Here is a 26,551-nt window from a genome sequence, read left to right as displayed (position 1 = left end):
TAAAAGACAAGACTCAGAGGGGAAGAAAATATTTGCAAAACATATCCCATAAAGGATTTGTATTGGAAGAACTCTTGACACACAGCAATAAGAAAACAAAACCCAGTTAAAAAATGGGCAACAGATCTGAATGAACACTTCACCAAAGAAGATATACAGATGGCAAATAAGCATGTGAAAGTGTATTCAATCCTATATAAAAGATACAAAATGGTGCATCCACTTTTAAAAACCATTTGAGAGGTTTTTTGTTTTGTTTTGTTTTAACCAAGATAAACATATTCTTTTTTTTTTTAAGATTTTATTTATTTATTTGTCAGAGAGAGAGAGGGAGAGAGAGCGAGCACAGGCAGACAGAATGGCAGGCAGAGGCAGAGGGAGAAGCAGGCTCCCTGATGAGCAAGGAGCCCGATGTGGGACTCGATCCCAGGACGCTGGGATCATGACCTGAGCCGAAGGCAGCTGCTTAACCAACTGAGCCACCCAGGCGTCCCCCAAGATAAACATATTCTTATATGATCTAAAAATCACGCTCCTGGATATTTACCCAATTGAACTGAAAATTCAGGTCCATAGAAAACTTACACACAGATATTTACAGCAGCTTTATTCATAATTGCCCAAAACTGGAGGGAACAGAGATGTCCTTAGATAGGTTAATGGATAAATGGTGGTACATCTATACAGTGGAACGTTACTCAGTGATAAAAACTATGGACTTCAATAATAATGTGTCAGTATTGGCTCACTAATAATGAGAAATGTGCCATACTACTGCAAAATGTAATAATAGGGCAAATTTATGGGCGGATGGGGGTTATGGTATGTGGAAACTTTCTGTGCTATCTGCTCATTTTTCTGTAAATCTAAACATGTTTAAAAATAATTTAATTAAGAAAATAGCCTGTTAATTAAAAAATAAAACAAGAGACAATCTATGGGCCAGGAGAAAATATTGGCAAACCATACATCCAGCAAAGGACTAGTATCTAGAATATACAAAGAATTCTCAAAACTGAACATTTAGAAACACACAATCCAATTAAAAAATGGACATAAGACATGAACAGACATTTCACTAAAAATGATATGCAGTTGGTAGATGAGCACATGAAAAGATATTCACTAGGGTGAGTCACTAGCCATTAGGGAAATAAATGCAAATTTTAAAACCACAAAAATTATCACCATCCTATCAGATTGGCGTTCAAGAAAAAATGGTGTCAAAAACTTGATCACTTGTGCATTGCTGATGGGAATGTAGAATAGTTCAGTCACTCTAAAAATACTTGGGCAGGTTCTTATAAAACTAAACATGCAGCTGCCATACCACCCAGCAACTGTACTTTGGCATTGATCTCAGAGACATCAAAACTCGTCTCCAGACAAAAACCTGTACCTGAGTGTGCATGACAGCTCTATTCATAATTGTCAGAAACTCGAGACAACTCAGATGTCTCTCAACAGTTGAGTAAACTGGCACATCCGTACCATTGAGTACCACTCGGCAATTAAAAAAAAAAAAGAACTATTAAAACATGAAACTACTTGGATGATGAGTCTTCAGGGAGTTTTGCTGAGTGAAAAGAGCCAATCCTAAATTGCCACAGACTGCGTGATTCCATTTATCCAACATTCTTGAAATGACAAAATGACAGAAACAGAGAATAGATGAGCAATTACCAGAGGTTACGCTGGGTAGTGGGAGTTGGCTGCGCTATAAAAGGAAAATTCAAGACATCCTCGTGGTGGTGAAACTGTTCCGCATCTTGACGATGCACGAGTGCCAGTATTATGGTCAGGGTATTACACTGCAGTCTTGCGAGGTGTTACTATTGGGGGAAACTGACTAAAAGCTACACGGGATCGATCTACATTATTTCTCACAACCGCACATGAATTTACAAATATCTCACAATAAAAAAAATTAATTGAAAATGAAGAGATGGGAGCCTGGGTGGCTCAGTGGGTTAAGCCACTGCCTTCGGCTCAGGTCATGATCTCGGAGTCCTGGGATCGAGTCCCGCATCGGGCTCTCTGCTCAGCAGGGAGCCTGCTTCTCTCTCTCTCTCTCTCTCTCTCTGCCTGCCTCTCTGTCTACTTGTGATCTCTCTCTGTCAAATAAAAAAAAAAAAGAAAATGAAGAGATAACTGAGAAAAGAAATGTATCCTCCTATCAAGGCTATACTTTAAATCAAAATCTCTGTAGGTGGGATGGGGTAGTAGCATTAATTTTTAAGTTTTCTAGGTGGTTCCAGTGTGCAACCAAGTTTGAGATTCAGTACCTTAGTCCGCTGTGAGGAGCACGGAGTCTCAGCGTAGAGGCCGTGGAAAGGTAAGGGGTTACACAGAACAACTCAGACCAGCTACGAGGTTTTGGGAAAGCCATTTAACATCAGTTAACCTCTGGCTCTTTCATTTATAAAATGGTGGCTACCTGTTCTTCCCGTGCTTTTCTGAAGATTGAAGAGAAAATGTGGGTAAGTATTTCATAAATTGTAAAGAGCAGTGTAAGTGTTCTGATTAATGTACAGTGTGTGTTGTACAAACGCACAAATGTGTATGTTTTTAAATATGTACAGGATACCTGCTGGAGGCAGCCGTCCTTGTATTTATAGTCTCCTTTAGTCTCGTCAACAAGCTGACCATGTAGGAGTTGTGATTCTGATTTTACAGAGAGAAGGAGCCTGAGGCTCATCGAGGTAAATAATAACACTCTTGGTGTTAGGAGTATGAACAGACTGTTGCAGCAAAACTCGCTTGGTCATGGGCTTGCTGTATCTGGGTAATTTAGGTGAAAAAGTCAGCTCCTATTTACACTTCCAAGAGACATAAACAAATAAAATCCCACTAGAACAGTTTTGATTGAATTATCTGGTAACAACCGTCTGAATTCTTGAATTCATTTTGCCAATATAGATGAAACTGAGTGTGAGAGGGAGAAACGCCAGTGGAGAATAAGGAAGCACTTGGTTTGAAATGAGTTTTGCTTAGCAAGTAGCTAGAAGATAGAGACACCGGGGCCAAGAACAAACTAGGACATGTGGCATCCCATTCCTGAATATGGAATTCCTCCTAATGCCTGTGTTTGATTACAAAGGTAAGTTAAAAACACTCAAGTCTCAGACTTGCACAAAATGAAGAGAATGCCAGTGTTAAGGAGAAGGAAGCCACCATCTTTTATGTGCTCATTAGAAATTTAATTAAACTAGGGGAACATTTGTAAAGTGAAGTCTTAGATTATTTCAAATAATCAGAGAACTGAGTCAATTTTATGTGAAAAAGTCCATATATGCAACTGGAAATGTCTTGATCACTGGTGTACTTTTTGGGTTAAGACAAATTTCTTGATTGACCAACTGTGTGTGTATAAATAGAGACCAAGTGATTCAAGGTCTTCTACCTCCTAGAGGGATTGGGGAGCAAGGGACCAGTCTCGCTGTCGGCCATCTGGCAGGTTTTCTAATGCTCCTCCAAGAATTTGAAGTTTTGTGTGAACCAGCCACCATCTTTCCACCTCTAAGGACATTGTTCCAGCCACTTTAATCTCTGTTTACATGTGCTGGTTCCCAAGTAAATTAAGTTTTGAAAGTTCTGGCTCAATAAATTGAAAGCAATTTACCAGATGAATCTTCAGAGATTGGGGAAGGGGAACATAGAGGTAGGAGAATATTTTTTTAGTCTGTTCCTTTTTCCCTTTTGAAACCAAGGAGAAACCTTCCTGCTGACCCAAGTCTTGGGGAAATGGCTAGATTCAGCACTGACTTGAGGGTGTGTAAGCCATAAGGAAGCCATAAGCATTACCCCTGGGCATTGGCTTGGGTCTTACTTTCCTAAACTGGTGAAATGGTTAAAAAAAAAAAAAAGTGTAAAAACTGCCATCTGGCAATGTCGGGTGAGCTTCCTGGCATTGGCCTGGGTCATGGCGGATTGGGGTTTCTACAGGGGCGTCCTTCAGGGCAGTATCTAGGTCATATCATTCCTGTCTCCAGTGGATACTTGCCCTCTGCTCTTCTTGGTACCCTCTTCCTGGTTATCAGGGAATGCCTGGCATGTCTCACCTTCTCAGTTCCTTCTCTGTCTTTGTTGGGACTTTCACTTTGGCCTGGTCCTTAGGTTGCCAAATGGCATGCTGTTCCTTAGGAAGAAATTAGTAGCTTGCACTACTTAAAACTATTGAAAAACCATGGGGCGCCTGGGTGGCTCAGTGGGTTAAGCCTCTGCCTTCATCTCAGGTCATGATCCCAGGGTTCTGGGATCGAGCCCCACATCAGGCTCTCTGCTCAGTAGGGAGCCTGCTTCCCCCTCTCTCTCTGACTGCCTCTGCCTACTTGTGATCTCTGTCTGTCAAATAAATAAAATCTTTAAAAAAATAAAACTATTGAAAAATCAAATGAGATACAGGTTGTCTATTTCTCTATCACTAAGTTAGAATTGCTGTTTGTTGGTAGTAGTACCAACATTAGCAGCATCTGTAACAACCGTGCAGCTGTTTTCAGCTACACAGCACCTTCCCTGTGACATTCTGTCTGCACAAATAGCCTAGAAGAAAGGGGGTGTGTGTTGAACATTATTCTCATTTTTTAGATGAGAAAAGTGAGGCTCAGAGACCTGTTGGATTTAGTTTATGTGTGAATGGACACGTGCCGTCTGGGAAAGGACGGCTCCGGTGAAATGGTGGGAAGAAATGGTGAAATGGGAAATGGTGGGAAGAAAACTTGCTTTTTACTCTACACCCTTCCCACCCCTTTGAGTTTTCCTCCAACCAAACATGCTAGCTGTTCAAATGAAATTTATTTTTAAGGGAAGGAGGAAAACTAGGAATTTGGGCAGCCATGTGAGAGCCTGCAAAAGGGACTCCCATTTACATTTTGTTCTTTCTGTAGTTAGGAGATTGGTTTTGCGGAGATCTGTGGCTTTGGTCATGTTACTGTGTGAAACAAGTGTTTATACCCCAGGACATCTCTGTGCTTGGGTGTGTCCACAGAATCTCAGCTTCGGGAGAAAATACTGTTCAACTACTGCATACATTTTTTCATTTCTCCCAGCGCCTGCTGTCTACCCGAGTCTCTCTGCAGACTTGGATTGTAGGGACAGTAGTCAACACTATATTAACATTCTTTGACATCTGGCTGGGATTGGCCCCAGCAAAAGGCCAGCCGTAGGTCCTGGTGCCCAGGAAGTGCACAGGGCAAGGCTCTTGGGAGACCTTGGGTTTTCCCCACTTCAGGCAATGGACAGAGGATAAATGAATGAGAAGGAAAGAGGTAACTTTTCCCTTAGGAACTACTGCTGAGGGGTTCCAAATAAGAAACAGACAAGAAAAGGTCATGGACGACTGGGGGATTGGAACAAAGACTCTAGAAATGATCTGGTCAAATACTTTTAGATAAGAAAACAGAGGCCCAGGGTTGGGACGCAGCTTGGTCAAGGACACATGGCTGGCGAGTACAGGAGCTGAGGCCATCGTGAGATCCTGGCGTTTGGTCGTGCACTCTCTCCACACCCTGAGAGCGTCTCCTTGAGCTACGTGCAGCTCGGCACATCGAAGCCTTCACACTGTGTACTTCATAATCCTTTGAGAGTCAGAGAGGAACAGACTGGTCTGTGGGTGCCACAGGAGCACACTCCTGGCAGAAACAATGTCGTTTTGCTCTCTGTACAAAGAGCAGGAATGAGTCACCTCCAGTAACAGCCAAGCCAGTGTCTCACACCCTGCTGGGGGGAAAAGGCCCCTCATATCAAAGTCTGATCTTCAGAAAACAACTGGATGGTGCTTTGGGAAGAACCCTCACCCTCGACTGAGCTCCCAGGGCTCCCTTTCCGGGCCCCAGCTTTTCATCAGTGTTAGAGAGCCCAAAGGGCCAATTATAGCTCACCAGAGGGTCCAAGGGCCTCGAGGAAGCTTCCCCTAAGCGAGGCCCGATTTAGTAAATGGCAAAGGCTCACAGCTAGACCAAGAACAAGCCAAGTGTTGTTGAAGAAGCAGGAGGAAGGCTGTGGCAGAGAATAATAGTTGTCAAGCAACACGTTTCACTTCTTCCATAGGATTTGTAGCCGGGGACATGGGTTGCAGTTGGAGACTGCGTTCCAGCCTCTCTCGCACCTAAGTGTGGCTGTGTGACTGAGCTCAGGCCCACGAGGTGAGAGTGGAGGTGTCACACGCGACTTCCGGGGTCATCTTCAACTTACAAACTGGTGTCCTGCGGCCGCGCTCCCTCTTCTCTTCCCTTGAGCTGGACCGTGAACGTGCCTGTGACCTAGCCTTGTCCATGCAGACCAGGATGATGCCTTTGATGGGTGATGGCAGAGCAGTAGGATGGAGGGAACCTGGGTTCCTGAATGGCCACATGAAGAGAAACCACTCATCATCCTGGACCACAGGGCCCTTAGTGACAGAAGTCTCTTCTAAACTACTATATTTTGGGGATCTTTTGGATGTGTAAGTTTATCCTTTAACTTTATTGGGGAGAGCACAATAGGAAATGGGATATATTTTGAACAAAACTGGAAGGACTCTAGGCCAGAGCTGGTAGAAGTCCCACCCTTTTGGAAAATTACTGGACTGGGCGTGGGGTTTCTCTGGGAAACTATTATCTATCACTTTCTGACAGTTTTCCTATGTAAGCAAATCAGCTGTCTCATATAAATCTCTCATAAAAATCCTGTGAATAGGGTCCCCCCCCCTTTTTATATGTGAGAAAACAGACTCACGTCACTTGCCCAAGATCATGCAGTTACTATATGACGGGGAATATGATTTCAACTTGGGTCATTGTGACTCCAGGGCCCTGGAGCTAGGCTCTGTGGCATGCGGCCTCTCCCAATAAGCCAGAATGTGTTTCTGAAAATAAGTGCTCGCTATGATTTGGTGGTTTTAAAGTCTTAAGTTAATAAGTAGAATGGGCTTAGTTGTTTCATGCAGGTAGAGGCTGGCAGGAAGCTGTTACAGGCCGTACCCAATTTATAATAGTGGTCTGACAATTCACTTACATTCCTGTTGTTTGGAACCGAGACCATGTTTTTGCATAGAATCAATGTGATTCATGGTGACACATACCCAGGCTGATTCCCAGACACCTTTATAATTTATTGTCTGAGTTCTGGGGCTAGCGAGCAAAGAAAGAGAGTCTTGATAGAGATGACGATTCTCCAGCTACCAGGGCCTCATGCCCACTCTGCCCGATGCTTTTGCCCTTCCTTCCCTACAGATTGCCACCTCCCCTGCATTTCAGCCAAATTCCCCAACTCCTCAGTCTGGCTCATTTCACAAAGGAATAAATAAGAAAGCAAGCTGATTGAACTAATTTACGTTAACATGCTGTTATCTAAGAAAATCTATGCCATTCAGTATGGTGGACTTAGAAAAATTTGCTTTCTATTCTTTGTATTTTACCACAGTGCAGTTGTAGTCTACTGGTGTGCCTGGGTCAGGTCAAGGAATTAGGTTGTCTTGTTGACCACATTTCATTTTTACAGACCGATTAGGTTTCATCTGGAAAGGCATAAGTCATATTTCAAAGGAGAGTGAAATGGGGAAACGATTTCAAAAGACAATCAAGTGCATAGCTACCCAGTTCAATTGCTTAGAAGACTGATTGCATGTATGGAGTTTGGAAAGCAAAGGAATGATCTGGAAACACAAGAGCTATATTGTCAGTCTGCCTTGTTCCGTCATCAAAATTTGGTAGCTTTTCTGAATATTTTAAGCAGGAAGAGATTTTAATACATTAAATCTTTTTTTAAAAAGATTTTATTTATTTATTTGACAGACAGTAGGCAGAGAGGCAGGCAGAGAGAGAGAGGAAGGGAAGCAGGCTCCCTGCCGAGCAGAGAGCCCGATGTGGGGCTTGATCCCACGACCTGGCTCAGATCATGACCTGAGCCAAAGACAAAGGCTTTAACCCATTGAGCCACCCAGGCACTCCAATTTTGCTCACCAGAATAGTGATGAGTGTCGGGGAAACTGGTTCTGGTTCTGGGCCTCTAGGAACCTAGAACACTACAGGAATGACGCACTTGGAAAGCTACCACCTCTTAAGCCTTAAGAACTATTGAGTTCAAGAACCTATCACTAGGTTTGAGCTGAGATAAGGCAGTGGGAATCACAAACCTGCTGGCACTGCTGGCAAGGCCAATGCCGATGCGACAGCTACCTTTGACCTGTAGAAAGCTAAACAGACCCTAGTGTGCTGCTGCAGAAAAGTTTGACATCCTCATGGTTGTGTTTATTTTTTGTTGTTTATTTTTTTATATATTTTTTAATTTATTATTTTATTTATTTTTATTTATTTATTTTTAAAGATTTTATTTATTTATTTGACAGAGAGAGATCACAAGTAGACGGAGAGGCAGGCAGAGAGAGAGAGAGAGAGAGAGGGAAGCAGGCTCCCTGCTGAGCAGAGAGCCCGATGCGGGACTCAATCCCAGGACCCTGAGATCATGACCTGAGCTGAAGGCAGTGGCTTAACCCACTGAGCCACCCAGGCGCCCTGTTTTTGTTTTTTTTAAAGTAAGCTCTATGCACAGCACGGGGCTTGATTTCACAACCCTGAGATCAAAAGTCACATGCTGTACTGACTGAGCCAGCCGGGTGCCCCATGTTTATCTTATTTTTGCCTCAGCAAACTCCTATAGGCATATTTAATTGGTAAACAAATTTTGCATCCAGAACCTGCAAAGGAGTGTGGAAAGTATAGTTTTTGCTTTCTGACCTCCCATATGGGAAGGCACTCTAGACCTACAGTTCCCACATGTGGTCATTGAATACTTGAAATGTGGCAATTGCAGAAGTCAATTAAAAATTTTATCTAAGTTTAGTTATTTAAATTTAATTTTGAAACGTCACATGTGTCTGTTAGCTAGGGTATTGATTAGTGCAGCTCTGGAAGGAAGATGGGAAATGGAATGAGCCAATTCATAGTATCCATAGCACTGACTATAACACTTGAGATCATCACTGAGGAGGGTAACCCTCATGGCCTCTATTTCCACACCTGTAAAATGAGGGTAACTACTTCAAAGGGTCATGTTATAATAAAGTAGCTAGGAAAAAAGCTCATAGTTAGCAATAAATTCAGGATCATGAATACCAGAGGGCTAGGATTAAGATGTGGCAGAAAGATTATCCCAGAGGATAAAGATAAATACACTCAAAACTAGGGTCTGGCCCAGTATTGACAACTCAAGGACTTTTCAAAGTACGCCTTTCTAAGAGAAAGCTGATGACATGTTCTTGGCTGAACTTGGCTTTTCTCTAGTCCAGACTTCTCTCCTGAACTCCATGTCTATGGATCTGTCTACTGGGTGGCTTTACCTGGATGCCTGACAGTTACCTCAAATGCAGCATATTTATCCATCCACCTATCTGTCCGTCCATCCATCCATCCATCCAAACATACACAAACATGTGTTGTATGCTACTACATATGAAGTAATGAGCTAGACATGAGGAGTGTAATGTTAACAAAACAGGTAATACCTCTTTCTCAGAGCTTCTAGCTTAATAGGAACGACAGAGAATAACAGGCAGTGGGGTAAATGGAAACACAGGGTACAATGGGAGTACCTAGGGGGAGCACCAGACCTAGACCAGGAGCTGCCCAGGCTATTGGAGAAGGGTCCCTGGAGAAGCAAAAGAACTAGATCAAGCCAATACAGGCAGAGGGGAGTATCAGAAGCAGAGGCCCAGAGGCAAGAAAGCATCCAATACATTCTAGGAGGCAGAGATGGTCAGTTAACCAGAGTATGTGAGGCAGTGGTATAAGATGGGGTAGGTAGAGAGAGATGATGCAGGATCTTGAAAGTCAGGGTAGTTGGGCTATATCCTAAAAGCATGGGGGGCTGTAGAAAGATTTTAAGCAAGGTATTTGCTTTGGGGGAAAAAAATTCTGCTATCAACTGCATTGTGTCCCTTCCCCAAATTCATATTTTGAAGTCCTAACCCCCAGTTTGGAGATAAGGCCTTTGGAACAGAATTAGGTTTTAGGTGAGGTCATGTGGGTGGGGATTAGAGTCCTTATAAGAAGAGATACCAGAGAACTTGCCCTCACCCTCTCTTCCCATCATATGAACACCAGCAAGATGGTGGACTTCTACAAGCCAGGGAGAGGGTCCTCACTAGAAACCGAACATGCTGGCACCTCAGGCTTCTAATGTCTAGACCTCTGAGAATGACATTTCTGTTGTTTAAGTTATCTGGTCTATGATATTTTGTTATAGTAGCAAGAGCTAAGTAATTCAAGCCCTCTGGTTGCAATATGAATGAATTCTAAGAAAACAAGTCTGGACACAGGGAGACTGGTAGAAACGGGAGGTTGTTGGAAGTAACTCATATGAGAGGAATGAGCACAAAGATAGTAGCAATAGGGAAGGAGCGATGAGTACAGGTTATGGAGATAAATATAGATTTCTGACTTAGGTAGTAGGGGGAGAGTATTGGTGCTAAGGTAGGCAACACTAGAAGAAAATCAGTTTTGAGATGGGGAGAAGAGTTCAATTCTGAATGTGATAATAATACAGTTAATATGTTGATCCTTTACTGCATTATGCCTAGTAATTTCATTTGATCAACAGGTTTCTCTCGTGTTCTTTTAGGGAGATGAATCAATGATTGGAAAGATTAACAACTATTTTTGAAGATTTTTGGAAAAGACCTTGTGCTAGGCAGCATAATACTGTCCCCCAAAGATGTCCACACCCTAATTCCAAGAATCTGTGAATGTCACCTTATATGACAAAAAAGATTTACAGATGCAGTTAAAAGATGGGGAGATTATTCCAGGTTAACTGGGTGGGCCCAATATAATCAAAGAGTCATCAATATGGAAAACCTTTCCTGGCTGGGTTAAAAAGATAAGGTAGAAGAAGAAAGAAGAGTTGAGCCCCCCATTGTTGGTTTTGAAGATGGAGGAAGGGGGCCACAAGTCTAGGAATGTGGTAGCTTCTGGATGCTGGGAATGATTCTCAGTTAATTGCCAGCAAAGACATGGAGATCTCAGTACTACAGCCACAAGGAGCTAGCTGAATTCTGCCAACAACCCCAGGAACAGGAGACAAATTCTTACCTAAAGCCTCCTGAAGGAAATGCAGCCTGATGACACCCTGATTAGTCTAGTGAAATCCCTCTTGGACTCCTGACCTGCAGGCCATATAAGGTAATAGATTGTGATGTTTTAAGTTCCTACACTGGTGATAATTTGTTAGGGTCACATAACAAATACTGGCTCTCACCCACACGGTTGGCAGACACACCAGTTAGCATCTAGTTAGGAGCGTAAGCCACACTAGTAATGTGAACAACTTTACAAAGAATTGTTAACTAATAAAGGGTAACTAACAAATAGGAAAAGTAAAAGAGAGCTCTGAAGGATATAGAAATGGCAAATGTAGCCATTTGCTAGTTGTAGTTCCATCCATGTGGATGGAACTAGAGGGTATTATGCTAAGCAAAATAAGTTAATCAGAGAAAGACAATTATCATATGATCTCTCTGAAATGAGGAAATTGAGGGGGGGTGCATGGGAGGGGAGGGAGGGAAAAATGAAACAAGATGGGACTGAGGAGGGAGATGAACCATAAAAGACTCTTAGTATCAGGAAACAAACTGAGGATTTCAGGGGAGGGTGGCTGGGTGATTGACATTGGGGAGGGTATGCGTTATGGTGCATGCTGTGAATCGTGTAAGCCTGATAATTCACAGACCTATACCCTGAAACAAATAACACATTATATGTTAGTAAAAAAAAAAAATTAAATTGTAAAAAGAATTCTATTAGGAAAAAAATAAATAGCAAATGTAGGGAGCAGCCAGTATGTCTAGGACTCTGAAAAAAGTATCCAAGGAAAGAGCAAACTTGGCTAGGCTTGCCAGTTGTGAAATTGATTGGGATTGTTTAGTTTTCAATGTTATAGTAGCCTCGGATCAGTGGGGACAAGGGTGCAAAGATCTTGCAGCAAGCCTTGGTCAGTAATAGTCCTGATGAGTAAATAATTTTAGTTGTTTTGTATTGTAGTCTTCTAGGAGTAAAGCATTTCCTGGAAAGAACGGGTACATTAGTTGTGCTTGTTCTTAGTACTGTTCAATGTAGTGATAGAAAATATATATATTAAAAAAAAAAAAAAGAAAAAAATATTTTTAAAGACATCTTTTATTTATTTGACAGAGAGAGAGAGAGAGATCACAAGTAGGCAGCGAGGCAGGCAGAGAGAGAGGAGGAAGCAGGCTCCCCGCCGAGCAGAGAGCCCGATGTGGGGCTCGAACCCAGGACCTTGAGACCATGACCTGAGCCGAAGGCAGAGGCTTTAACCCACTGAGCCACCCAGGTGCCCCCCCCAGTATTATTTTAATATACGGGTACAGAAAATTATTTTGGTTTAAATTTTCATTACCTCTGCCATTCTTTTTTTTTCTTTTTTAAAGATTTTATTTATTTATTTGACAGAGAGAGATCACAAGCAGGCAGAGAGGCAGGCAGAGAGAGAGGAGGAATCAGGCTCCCCGCTGAGCAGAGAGCCCGATGCGGGGCTCGATCCCAGGACCCTGAGATCATGACCCGAGCCGAAGGCAGCGGCTTAACCCACTGAGCCACCCAGGCGCCCCTACCTCTGCCATTCTTAAGAGAGGAAGATACCCTCATTGTTCTTGGAATTTATGTTTCATGAATGAGTTGAAGAGCTTTCATTTATAGTTCTGAATTAATCATCTTCTGATTGGCTTGTAAGAACATTGCATAAAATAGGGATATTCTTTATCATTTGAGCTCTGATTTTTCCCAGTATGTCATTTGGTTTTGACTGTTTTTACCTTTAGTACAGAAATATTAAACCTGTTTATTTTGGCCTATGAATCAGTCTTTATAAGATTTCTGGTTTTCAGGTTATGCTTTAAAATGCCTTTCCACCTGGGGCTAATAATACATTATATGTTAATAAAAAATTTTAAAAAAAGCAAAATCTAAAAAAAAAAATGCCTTTCCACACACACGAGATTGTTAACTGTGCCCACTTCCTCAGAATGGAAGTGTAAAGGGTTGAGAATGCTTACACTTTGGGATTTATACATTTATGTGTTATTTGAATTTATTTATTTTTTTAATTAATTTTTTAGAAAGATTTTATTTCTTTATTTGACAGAGAGAGATCACAAGTAGGCAGAGAGGCAGCCATAGAGAGAGGGGGAAGCAGGCTCCCCACCGAGCAGAGAGCCCGATGCGGGGCCCAATCCCAGGACCCTGAGATCATGACCCGAGATGAAGGCAGAGGCTTTAACCCAGTGAGCCACCCAGGCGCCCCTGAATTTATTTTAAAAAGAATGCTCTGCTGTTATACTTTTAAAGTATTTTTAAAACATAGAAATGCTTCTCACTCTCCAAGAATATAGTCTTCTAAAGCTTTTTATATTTTTAAAAATATGCTTATATGGGGCGCCTGGGAGATTCAGTCGGTTTAAGTGTCCGACTCTAGATTTCATCTCCGGTCACTATCTCAGGGTGGTGAGATCAAGCCCAGAGTCAGGGTCTGAGCTGAGCACAGAGTCTGCTTAAGATTCTTTCTCTCCCTCTCCCTTCCCCCTGCTTGCTCGCTCTCTAAATAAATAAATAAGTAAATAAGATCTTTAAAAAAATGCTTATTTAAATTAAGAAGCAAGATATAGCCAGCTTTTCCTCCCAAACGCATAGGTAGTTGCCCCAATTTTTATTGAATATCCCATCTTTTCTCCCTGATTTGACATGCTATTTGTAATTACAAGATACAAAATTTCTATACACAGGATAATTTATAGACTTTTCATGCTCACATTCCTGTGTATTTCTATGCCAATACCATACTGTTGTATTTATTGTAACTTTATTAAACTATTTTATTTTTATTTTATCTTATTTTTAAAAAAGATTTTATTTATTTATTTGACAGACAGAGATCACAAGCAAGTGGAGAGGCAGGCAGAGAGAGAGAGAGAGAGGAAGAAGGCTCCCTGCTGAGCAGGGAGCCCGATGTGGGGCTTGATCCCAGGGACTCGATCCCAGGACCCTGGGATCATGACCTGAGCTGAAGGCAGAGGCTTTAACCCACTGAGCCACCCAGGTGCCCCTTTATTAAACTATTTTAAACTTTTAAAATATACTTTTGGAACACTTGCCCCCTCATTACTATAATTTTTCAGACTATCTCTGACCGTGCTCCAATGTTTTCTTGTTATAGCAATTTTAGTAATATTTGACCCAAATCACTACAAATCATGTTGCTGTTTTCATTATAATTGTAATGATTTATAGATTTAGGGAAAACTGACATCTTTATAATGTAGTGTCTTTCCATCCTAAAATAACGTGTATCTTCCTTTCCTAGAACAAATTTTTTCTCCTTTAAGTCCCTAAGTAGAATTTGAAAAACTCATGATTTTGTGAATTTATTTTTTTACTTAGCTATTTTTATTATTTGTTTTATCAGTTCTCTTGGCTTTTCTAATTTTTCGGAGTCTCTACCGTAGGCATATAGTTTATAGACAGCATAGACAGTGGTTTCATTTTGGACTAAAAAATGAAAAACTGAGTTTTTCATTTTCTTTTTTTTTTCTTTTTTTTTTTTAAGATTTTATTTATTTATTTGACAGAGAGAAATCACAAGCAGGCAGAGAGGCAGGCAGAGAGAGAGGAGGAAGCAGACTCCCCGCCGAGCAGAAAGCCTGACTCGGGGCTCGAACCCAGGACCTAGGATCATGACCTGAGCCGAAGGCCGCGGCCCAACCCACTGAGCCACCCAGGCGCCCCTGAGTTTTTCATTTTCTAAGAATTTTATCCCACATCCCTGTAGTGCTGTCACAGATGTTTATTCTGCTTCTTCATTCTTATTTCCAAAAGTCGTCGTCTGTTTGGGTCACAGTAACACAAATGCCATAGGTTAAATGGCTTAAACAACATTTATTTCTCTCAGTTCCATAGGCTGGGAAGTCCAAGATCAAGGCGCCAGCAGATTGGGTGCCTGGCCAGAGCCTGCTTCCTGGTTCCTAGAGGGTGGTTTCTAGCTGTGTCCTCACAAGGGGAAAAAGAGACACCGGAAGTAAGCTTTCTTGTAACTCTTAAGAGGGTTAGGGTTAGAGTGAGGGCTGTAGCCTTATGACCTCATCCAATCCTATGCACCTCCTAAAGGCTCTACTTCTAATACTATCACGTGGTGGTGGTGGTGGTGATGGGAAGTTTCGACTTAAATTTTGAAGCAACACAAACGTTCAGTCCCTAACATAGTCTCAGTTTCCTTTTTATGCCTTTTCTTGGTAGTCTGCCTCACCACTGTCCCCAGACAAGTCCAGGTTTTTTTGGTTCGAATAGGTAAAATGTTTACTTTTATATCTCTTCAAGTATAGATTTTTGTTTAGATCTTCTGAGCTGTGTCCCAGACTATTAGCATACATTATTATTTCCATGTTATAATTATTTTTAAAGGACACCAAAATAGGGTGGCAAGTTGGTCTAAAATTTCAAAGTCCTACTAATCTTTTTCTACTGAATAGCTCTCATATTTTGAGCACTTACTATGGACAAGGCATTTCACATGTTATCTCACTTGATCTGTAGATTGTTTCTAGGAAATAGATATTATTTCCATTTTCATATGAAGAAATCAAGTCTCAAAAGATCTAGTAAATACCCAGCTTCAAACAGTAGTGGCTTTGAACCACAATCTTTCTACTTTCTCTTCTCTCCTGTTCTTCACATTCCTTCTGCATCGTGAGGAAAGAAATAAAAGCCAGGCTCTATCATCTCGGTTTTTTGTTGATGAATCAAAGGAAAGCGTTGGAAGTGAGACTTCTCTTAAGTATAATTTACTTTTGACTTTTGAACTATGTAAATGTTTTGTTTTTTTTCTGAAGACTAAAATTATCAGGGAAAAATAGAGCTAACCCTTAACTTGAAAGTAAAATTGAAATGAATAACCTTAACTCTTTATCAAATTAGTTACATAACCACACAGAGAAAAGAATAATTTCTAGTAACTTTGGAAGATGTTCTTCTGGTGTACATTCTTGGTAAGGTATATTCTAAGGAAAAAAGAATTGCAAATACTTTCAAACTTCGCTTCATAGTTTTATTATTAGAAGTAATATTTGTGGTATAATTTTGAAATATATAACTTTATATATTCAAAAAGAACAAATGAACATGTTAAGATCCAAACTTTTTTCATTGTGAGAGAAAGGAGATACATATAAAAAATAAAAATCCTGTGTTAAATTTGACATATTAATATCAACTCAGGGTTTAGGTATTTTTACTTTCTCTGTTCACTGAAAGAACCTAAAGGCAACAATATCCCAGTAGCCATGTTAACTGAGGATCTATCCTTCATACTTTTTTTTTTTTTTTGCTGTCAGTTCTGGCAAAGCCTCATCATTTGGGTGAGAAAGGACTGGGTGCCCCAGGCTAAGACTGCTTCAGGTAAGGAAAGAAGTCAGTGCTTAATTCAGTAGGTGGGGATTTTAAAGTTGTTTGCCAGGGGTGAGGTCTGCCCCAGTCCTCTTCATCATCATCATTTTGTGAAGGCTACATTGCTCACTAATGCTTTTATGTGAAAGTGGACTCTTTCAGGTAAACATGAAGGCAGAGCTGCAGCCTATGTCTGGATTAATGCTGGGTGGGAATCTGGAAGTGAGAACAGGAAATCCTGGGAATTCAAATCCCCAGGAATTAGCAGAAACTCCTGAAAGAACTTGAGATTTTCAAAGGCTATATAATTGGTAGGATCCAAGCTGAGATGACCGATGGGAATGACCCAGCTAGTATCTGGATTGTAGGAGGTATGAGTGTATCTAGGATATGAAGAAAGGATGGAATTGGAAAAATGCTAAGGCCCAGAGAAGGACAGAAGGATCTAGAAGGCCCCAGGAAGGATGAAGGGATCTACTAGCCTGGATGCTGTGGGGAGGGATTGTGGGTTCACCTTCCTCTTTAAGAACCCTCTCCAACCTCAAAAACAGTGTCACTGTCCCCTAACTCCATGATGGGGACCTAGAACTCTAGCCACGGTGCATATTCTCAGTGTCAGGTGAGGCTTCTATGCACTTCAGATAAATTGCTTTTTGATGCTTCTCGTGAGCTTTGGGGCACTAGTTCCATTTTACATTTTCTATGAGAATGGGGTTCCTTTTCTGTTCCTCTGCTATTTACAGAGGTGTCAAAATTTACCAACATTTAGGAAAAACAGACACATCAATTTGGCAAAGGAACCTTAGGGCCAGACCCAGCAGCAATGGACCTTTTCCTCTTCCTACTTTCCAAGGTCAATTATTTTGCTACAGAGAGCCACCGGAGATGGAAATTTTCAGGAAAGACTAGAATTCACTGAAGGGCACAAGGCAGGGATTACAGGGGGAACTACGGTTTATATTCGAAGCTCATAGACCCTCTTTTTGGGTGTGGTAGAGGGCTCCCTAATAGAACCCTGACAATAGTGAGTCACCGGTCATAGACTGGATCATTAAGAAAGTTCAGGATACCGGTAGGACGGAGTCTCTCAACTCTATTCATCAGTCATGATCCCAACTCAGATCTATCTCTGGGCCAAGGTTTCCCTTTGTGTTAGGGCTGGTAGGAAGAACAATGCTGCCAGCCTTTGAAAGCCTCGAATCAGATGCTAGAGCCCAAGTTCTGTCATCAGGGTCAAGTCTTATGTGAAGGAGTACACATGAGGTTGCTGTTCTGGGAAATTTGTGTTTCTCGTCTGAAGAGGATAGGGACTGAAAAATCAATTGAGCATGACATATAGAAAACCCTTCTTGAAATTTTTGAGAAGTGGCAATTATTTCACCCACTTTAAAGTGAGTAACAGGGATGGATCCCAGAGCTCTCCTAATTCAATATAGAAAATCAGGTTATCCATGAATAATGAATGATGAATGTGTGCAGCTAGCCTAGAGAGAAGAGGGTGAAAATTTGGTCCTAGCCACTCACTCTAGTCTTTTAAGATCAGTGCAGAGTCAAAAAGAGGAACAAAACTAGCTCTAAAAGGCAAGGTTTTGTCCAGTCAGCTGTGGGATGCCCAAGGTTTAACCTTAATCTCACATATCCGTGAGGACCCAGGTCCACAGTCTCTGAGAATGGCAGTTCCAAGAGCAAGTCCCTATTAGAACACAGAGCTCTTGGTGGGGGGTTGGGTGGGGGGGGGACAGTCATGTGATATCTATTGAAACCACTTTTTGTGTTGGGGACAGAACTCCCAGGTCCTGACCTCCACAAGATTCAGGCTCCTCCTCTGAGGTGTCACCTGGTCTCCATACCTCACAGGGTTGTTGTGAGGATCGCACGAGAGAATGTCTGGGAAGGGCCTTCCCGTTCTTGTCATGGACAATTTTACCTTGTGTAATAATTTTGTTGCTTTCAGAGTCTTAGTCTTCCAAGAGTCTGCCCCAAAATATCATTCCACAAAGACTCCTAAAATATCACTTTGTTCCTCTCTTTACCACAAGTAAACCAGGCTCTTGGATTCTCAGATTGGAGAGGATAACTGGAAGAATCTGATGGAGCACAGGACAAGCTTTTCCGGGGAACAGAGGAGAGGACTCTCTCTCTTCTCTTTCCTGTGTCCCCCTTCCTAGGATGACTTATGCAGTGGCAGGGCCCAGTGCAGCCTGCGGTTGACGTTGGCTCGGAAGCCTGGAGGGAAGGGAATGTGAAAGAAAGCCTTGGTGTGAGGAATGAGAGAAACATTGTGAAGTCTGGGATGTGGGGGAGCATAGGCCATGGGGCCTAGGAATGAGGCCATGGGGCCTGGCCTCTAGCTCTGCCAGGCCCCATCCCAGCTCACTGACCTTAGCTTACTCCTTTTGTCTTCTGTAGCCATTTGGACAAGGTCCCAGTTACAGGCAGTTTGTGGCAGCACTTTTATCAAGATCCCCACTGTGAGTTGTGTGATACAGCGGCCATGGAAGCTGACATTCTGCTGTTTGGGAGCCTGTGGAAGATGCTGTGCTGCCTCACGGCCCTATGGCTCCCACCATTCCTCTGAGGGGCTTAGCTCAATCTCTGCCTTCAGCCTCTCACGGACTTTCTGAAGACCTATAACAGACCCCTACGTCCCTGTACTTTTGGTTTCCACTTTCTCACTGGATTCTACAGATGCCCACGTTCTAGATCGCCTGCAGACTCCATACCACTGCCTTCTGTATTCTCTGTGGACTCTCCACAGGCATATTCACCTCAGTTGCTTCCTTGCTTGAGTACCCTTTGGGGGCCCTCTTCCCTCAGTGAACTCTTACAGTCTCTTTTCCTCTCATTGGGTCCCATTTTCTCAAAACACTTCTTTGTCCCTCATTTTACCATCACTACTGGCTTTCCTTTTGTGAAAGTTTACGTGGAAAAGCTAACAAAAAGGGAAAGCTAAACAAAAGGTTTCTGAGCGTTTTTTGTTTAGGACCCCCAAATTCCCTTCTATGTATGACATGACAGGAGGTTCTAGAATTCTGGTTGTTTGACCTGTTAAACTACTTTTAATCCCCAGATCACTTCTCGGTTGAGTCTTATCACCTAGGAAGTAATTTGATTAATTCCATGACACTGACAGCAAAGAAAGCTGGATGGTCCCGAAAGGCAAGTAAGTACAAAGCCAGCATACTGTGTAATCGCACGTTGTAGCCAAATGGTGAGCAAATTGCAGCCTGGCCCTGGACTCTCCAACTGAGGAGGGACTGAGGTAAAATACGAACAACCAAACAACAGTATGAAAGATAAAGACCTTGGAGGTATCATGGTTGATAGCTAAGAAGCGTCAACAGTTTAAACCTTAACTTTACAGAGAGGAGAGAAAAAGAGCAAAAGCACATGCAGATTAAAGCACCCCCCTGGGTAGCTCTGGCGGTCTTGTCTGGTGGGTCTTGAGGGAAGGTGGCACTTCCTGCAGTTACCAGCCTGGTCCCAGTGGTCTTGGAGGGAAGGTGCAGCTTCCTGCCCTTGTCTGTTTTGGAACCATCCCTCACATGGCACCGTTTGAGGTCTCAGGACAGCCTCCCAGTGGTTTCCTGTGGCATACGTCTTTGGACTTGGAGGCATGAGTTTACTGTTGTGTTTAGTTGTTAACAGTACCTGGTAAGGTCCTTCTCACAGAGTTTTTCTTTGCTGTCTCATCTAGAACAAAAAAAATAAGGAAACTTGTGTTATTCAAGAGAATGACGGGACAGAGAGTTAAAAGAATATTTTGGTGATTCACAAACTAATTTGGGTCATTTTATGGAAAGGAAACGCCTATTCTGTTCTTTTTGTGTACTGTCTGTGTTACAATTTGCAGTTAGAGACTTAAAAGCCTTTCTCTGTGAATAAATCCATTAATGTGGAATATATTCTTGAAGCTGTCTTTTTGTCATTTATAGAATTAAAGGTTATTAATGTGTCTTTATGTGTACATGTAGGCACACATAAATATGTATAGATAATAAAGTTAATTTTAGTTTTAATTATAATTTGTCTTAGCATATAAAAACAAAGGTAGGGGCGCCTGGGTGGCTCAGTGGGTTAAAGCCTCTGCCTTCAGCTCAGGTCATGATCCCGGGGTCTTGGGATCGAGCCCCGCATCAGGCTCTCTGCTCAACAGGGAGCCTGCTTCCCTTCTTCTCTCTCTGCCTGCCTCTCTGCCTACTTGTGATCTCTGTCTGTTAAATAAATAAATAAAATACATTTGTCTATATTTTATAATGCAATATAGTTTACTGACATTTTTTCTTTTTTCTTACATATTTTTGACTAGTATGCAAAATAATGACAATGATTTTTTTTTTTTCCCTGAGTGTCAAATTGGATCTTTAGAATTTCCCAAGTGAGGGGTAAAACAGAGGGCTAGAACAACAAAATTTTTTTTTTTTTTTTTAATTTATTTGACAGACAGATCACAAGTAGGCAGAGAGGCAGGCAGAGAGAGACAGGAGGAGGCAGGCTCCCTGCAGAGCAGAGAGCCCGATGCGGGACTCGATCCCAAGACCCTGAGATCATGACCTGAGCCGAAGGCAGAGGCTTTAACCACTGAGCCACCCAGGCGCCCCTAGAACAACAAAGTTGAGTGAAAGGTAGCTTTAGACAAATATGGAATTTATCAACGTAAAATGGTTATCTTCTCTCTGTAAGGAGAAGGGAGTACGTTTATATGCAGAAAAATCTTTTTCACATATACATAGACACAAAAGAGAAAGTCATTACAGGTTTAAGCAGTAACTCAAGCCCTTGACAATTTTATCAAGCCATACAATTAAAAGCCAGTGTTTATTAATCCCTATAGAATGGAAACAGAGGCGAAATCTACATTAATCACAATGATCTCTTTCTTTTAGGCCAGTTATACAATCTCCTCTAGAGAGTTTCTGTTCCCTTTTTGCCTCAGCATTTCTCAAATGAACATTCTTATTCATGTCCAAGTTCCCCAAGTGGCCACTCTAATTCTAATTTATCCTTGGTGAAGTTATGCCAGGTGCTAGCACAAGCTCATTAGCAGACAAGCCCACAAGAGATTTTTGGACTGTTGATCAGAGGTAAAATATCACTTGTGTTTTAAGTCTTCAGTCCTAAGGTTAGACTGCTTCTATTTGCTGACCTGAAAAATCAGCGGCCACCTGGCTCAAATATGTGGAGAGATCTTTCCCAAAGCCAATTTCTCGTATCCAGAGAAGACTGGAGAAAGTTCTCATAGACAAACAGAAGATGGTATTAAAAGCCAATTTCACCAGCGGACACTCAGGTCTGATCAAGAAACCAAAAATTCCAGCAAATATTAAACTTTGGTCCTTCAATATTAGAATCTAAATTCAGTCTAAAGCCACACGATCAAAGACAGAGATACCTTCAGTGTCTTGAGATTCAAGGAGTCTCAGATACGTACATTATTAGTGAGTCAAGGAGGCCAGCGCTTAGTACGAAAGGTCTTGACCAAATATCCAGAGAACCTCCAAATGTCCTATCTAGGACACTAGTAGGAGCAAAGTTGTAGTGGACTCATTTCTTGGCTCATTGCAATGATGGAGGTCACACGCCAGAGGAACCATGGGGTGTGTCACCAAGAAAGGGAAAAGTTATGATATAGTTTGGAGAAAGCATGGCATGTCAATGAAATTTATGTGAAACAGTATTTTGATAAGTTAAAGCAGAGTAGGACTGTGTGAAAAAGGGGGCAATACTAGGTCTGGATGATGAAAGGGACACAAGGTCTCCTTTTCTTCGAAATTACAAATTGATATAGATGTGGAATGTTGTACACCCAAACCCTTATCCTGAATCTGTTCCTGGGTTGGATATCAAGACAGCTGCTCTGTGTCAAAGTAAATTAGATCCTGTAGGCAAAAGCAGGATATTTTGTTCTTAATGAAATTATTTCAAAAGTAAAGTTTCTGATAAACTATAATTTTTAGACATCAAGATTCCTCAGTAACAAAGTAACAGTCATGCTACTGTCTTTAGAACACTTTACAGTTGCAGTGTTTCCTTGGGAGAAATAGAATTTTCTGCTAACGTGGCAGCTGGATTTATGTGTGTTCTGTGTCTGTTTTCCCAGCTTGATGAATGGAAGGGTGGATTTTCAGTTTCTCAGGCCAAACTAATTTTCACTTTCTCAACATGTAACTCCATCCGTTGTTTTACCAGCTTGTAGAACTTGCCAGAAAGAAGCCTTGGTGGCGTGGGACCTTTTCTGAAAGTGATTAACCTCTTCCCTTCTTTTCTGTTTCCCTGCTTCCTAGGATGGGCTGTGTAATTTGGGGGCCCCAGTGCAGCTTGGGGTTGTTACTGAAGGAGGAACCCATAGGGCACAGAATGAGAAAGCAAGACTTGGGGTGAAGTACAGAAGGTATGCTGGTTTCCCCACTATCCAAAAGTAGTGTGTTCCTATAAAGATTTTCATAAGCCCCGCCCTCCAAATAAGGCATAAAACAAAGAAGCATTACCATTAATTTTTATGGAAAAGCTTTTGGATGTTCCCAGAACAACCCCCTGCAGGAAAAAAAAAACCTTCTTAGGCTTTTCTGATACCTTAGGCACATCTTGCTAAAGGAGAGGGACAGAATAATTCAAGAGCAGGCACAGATGCTCAGAGACAGGGCTCAGAGGGCGGGCGGCATGATGCTGAGGGGCTGAGTGTAGTTCTGGGGAAGGAGTTGGGTGCGCTGCCTCCGTAAAGGCTCCCATAACACAAACGCCCAATGCTACTGTCACTGTTGACCTTTTTTTGTAAAAGCAAAAATTCTCTTCGGAGGTCTTTTGGGTAGCAAAACCAGGTAGTAACTAGGTCTTTCCTAAAAGCGAGGCTGCATAACACAGTCTTTCCAAAAGCAGGGGAAATCTGGAACTACCCAAGTGTTCTCTGGGAGCTGAAATGAATGAATAAGTGTGGGGTGCTTACCAGGGTGTTTGGATATAGTAAGATAGCGATATAGGTTGGTGTCCAAAAGAGGGCTCACTGTACTTTTTGCTTTCCATCCTTTGCTGTAAGGTGAAAATCCTCTTTGGATTTCTTTCAGCTAGCAAAAACAGATACTCATAGAGGTCTTTTGTAAAAGCAAAGTGGTGTTACATGAACTTTGGAAAAGGTGGGGGGAGGGTACCTGTATTATGTAGGGTATGGGGGGAAAGGGTATAGGCAGCTTGCCTTAGGTGCCCTTACTCTCTCCAGACCCTCTTGTTCCTATTCTGTTCCTGGTTTTAGTAACTGCAGGGTCGAGACCTGCTCAGGGAGGTGGACCTTCTGACCTTAGCACGACCTTGGAAGATGCTGCTCTGTCAGTGTCCCCTTTGGTTCCTGCAGCTTCTGTACCTGGGCCCTCTCTAACTCTGTCCTCCACTCTTTTACTGACCTTCCAGAAAACCCATTACCTGTCCTTCTGGCTGAGCCATATACTTCTGACCTATTTATCAGCCTTTTTTTCCAGGACCCTGCGGAGTCCTGTCAACCCTTGCAACTTTCCTAGCTTGTGTCTGACTCTGCTCCCACGGAGCCTGTTTTTTTCTACGTCTGTCTTGCCCTTCGCAGTGGGTCTCACTCCCTTTTCCCCACTCTCATCCTATTATTGCCAGCAGAGGCTCTCCCACATTCTCACGCAGCTCTTTCTCCACTCCCATCATGGCTTTATCTTCTCTGCCTGGGAGTCCTCCTTGCCTTGGTCTCACCTAATCTTTCACGATCCTTCCTTCACCCCCACTACCAGCTTCCTCATTTTCCCCACAGGGTCTCCTTGCCTCCATTTGCCCCCCAGGTCTCCTTATTCATTCTCATCACGGGGCACTGGATCCCTTTTTGCCTCTGGAGCTATAATCATAACAGACTGTCTTCTACACCCATCATTTTACCCTTTCTCCTCTCCCCTGGAACACATTCAGATACTAGACCCTCTTCCCCAACTAGATCCCACCCCCTCATGTGATGCTACCCTCTTTGTAAGGACTTCAGCCTCTCATTTCTCACCGAAACCTCATTCACTCTATGAATCCCATGGATTCATGTGCCTGTCAGTCCCCTTCCACCAACTGTCTCTACCCCACTGTTGCCAGACTTTTGCAATAATGACTCAGTGTGGCTCAATTTCAGTCTTACTGAATGTTGTTCCATAAGGCTCAGCTTCAGAGCCCTTTTGTCTGGCCTCTTATGCTACAACAACCCCAAGCACTGACTGCTCAAAACACTTGCCCCTATCAACCTTCTGGTGGCAGGTGTCTGCTGAGGACTTGTTTCTCCCTACCTTCTCATTCTGTGACTTTGAGCCGGAGTTGTTTGTTTTGTTTGTTTTCTATGAGGTTCCTCCTCTGGGGAGATCCTGTAACCAGATACGTGGCTGCAGGTAGACACTCTTTCTCAGCTCTACTGTCCAGAAGCTCCTGGAGATACAAATCACAAAAATGTGGATTTCCAGATTTGGGAGGAGAAAGAAGAGGGGATCATTTCTAAGCAATAAAGGACATATTACCAACTCTATTGTTGGTAAGCACCCCTTAATGTTGTGCCCTACTCCATAGCCCTCTGACTCTTCTGGAGATATGAAGGTGAACTAGAGAAATTGCATAGCCTGTAGGAGCTTACAAATCCCCAAACCTTCACAGACTCTGCAGCAGAAATGTAGCCAGCTCTTCTGAGGTCCCTGCTCTGCACAACGAGTCCCTGCTGGCTACTCTCCTGTTCCTTGATAGTTGTTCCCCACCAGTTTCCCTTCCACCTATTCAATCTCTAATGACCTCCTCCTGCAATCAAAAAGCAGATAACCATTCCCCAGAAAACCCAATTCCCCACTTTAAAGCCTAGCCCCAGCTAGGGGAAAAGTTCTAGTCAGAACGAACTTACCAAAGAAGGATGGTATGTATCTTCTCTAAGTTGAGTTTCCACTTTAGGAATATGATCATGGAAATGAATTTAGGAATGAATTGGAATTCTTTCATGGAGGGAAATAGTTAAGGCCAAAGCATTCCCAGTTCTGGGGCAGCCTGGGTCAGCAGAAACCCTGTGTCCATAAGCTTCAGGCCCCAAGGAAAAGCCAGAAAAAGAATGCAGCCCCAAAGGATGAGAGGACCTTAGGAGATCCACAGCATAAATGCATCGAAGAAGGGAGGTAGGATTAGGGAGATACCAAGCCAAAGAGTCACCCTCCCAGCCAGGGACTTAGGTGATACCCTAATAAGCAAGACTCGGGTTGTGCCCCAGCTGGAACAGACTTCTACAAATAGTCACTTGGGAACAAAGGATGAGATGCTTGCTTCAGTGGCTTTGTCCCAGGACACAGCTCAGGGCAAGAAGATCGCTTGCAAAAAACCTCCATCACCTGTGCGTTGCCCACAACCAGCTGAAACCAGAAGAGTTTGGGTAAACCATCGCAGTCATCGTTCCAAGCATTTGAGACACATCAGAGAGAGAAACAGAACTGCCTGCCCTTGTCGAGTTTACCTCTTTGGTCCTTGTGTCGGCTTTCTCTCCAACCATACAAAACTCTCAAACCTCCTTCATTCTCCTCAAGCTCCTGCCCCGCCCACCACCTCGACAGATGCGCTGTGTGGCTCACAAACCTTCGGATAGGAACTTTTCATCGTCAGTCTTCAAAACCGTTGCATCCCACCTTTCTTTCCTCCTTCCTTAGGGTTGTGTGAAGGACGGGTCCTTCTGGAAGGCCTCTCGTGACCCTCCCAAGGAGGGACCGGTGCTCTCACTTTGACCATCACAACTCTTGTTACACTGTTTTCTCACTTTGGACGACCATCCAGCTTCTCTGAGCTTCCCCGAGGGGCCCTATCTCCCTCACGGCTGGCCTGCTGTGTCCCATGTAGGTAACGGTCAGTAATAACGGTGCAAGTGAATTCACGAGCCAAACTCCAGGAACTCTTGGGGGCGGGGCTGCGGCCTCAAGGTGGGGCCACGTCAGGGGCGGGGCCACACCTGGGCGGGGCTGCGGCGTGGGGGTGGGGGTGGGGCCTGCACTGGGGTAGCTTCCAGCTTTCTGGTGGTGGTCGGCCCGGCTTCTCCTCTGGATGTTAAGTCGGGAAAGAAGAGTTGGGGCTTTACCCCCAGAGACGAGGTTAGGGTGGGACCTTCGCTCACCCCTACCTAC

General features: G+C 42.9%; 1 long non-coding RNA gene across 1 annotated transcript; it reads right to left on the bottom strand.

The window, feature by feature from the left end:
• Window positions 1-18,776: 18,776 nt before the first annotated feature.
• Window positions 18,777-26,275, bottom strand: LOC125084022 (uncharacterized). The gene is made up of 3 exons (XR_007122439.1): window positions 26,013-26,275; window positions 24,701-24,836; window positions 18,777-20,117 (listed from the first exon to the last, which is right to left on the bottom strand). It is a non-coding gene; the product is annotated as an uncharacterized LOC125084022 (long non-coding RNA).
• Between the last annotated feature and the right edge of the window lie 276 nt (window positions 26,276-26,551).

Source organism: Lutra lutra, chromosome 13, assembly GCF_902655055.1.
Source record: "Lutra lutra chromosome 13, mLutLut1.2, whole genome shotgun sequence".
Lineage (NCBI taxonomy): Eukaryota > Metazoa > Chordata > Mammalia > Carnivora > Mustelidae > Lutra > Lutra lutra.
The sequence above is the reverse complement of the archived record's forward strand: the minus strand, read 5'-3'. Positions and strand labels throughout refer to the sequence as shown.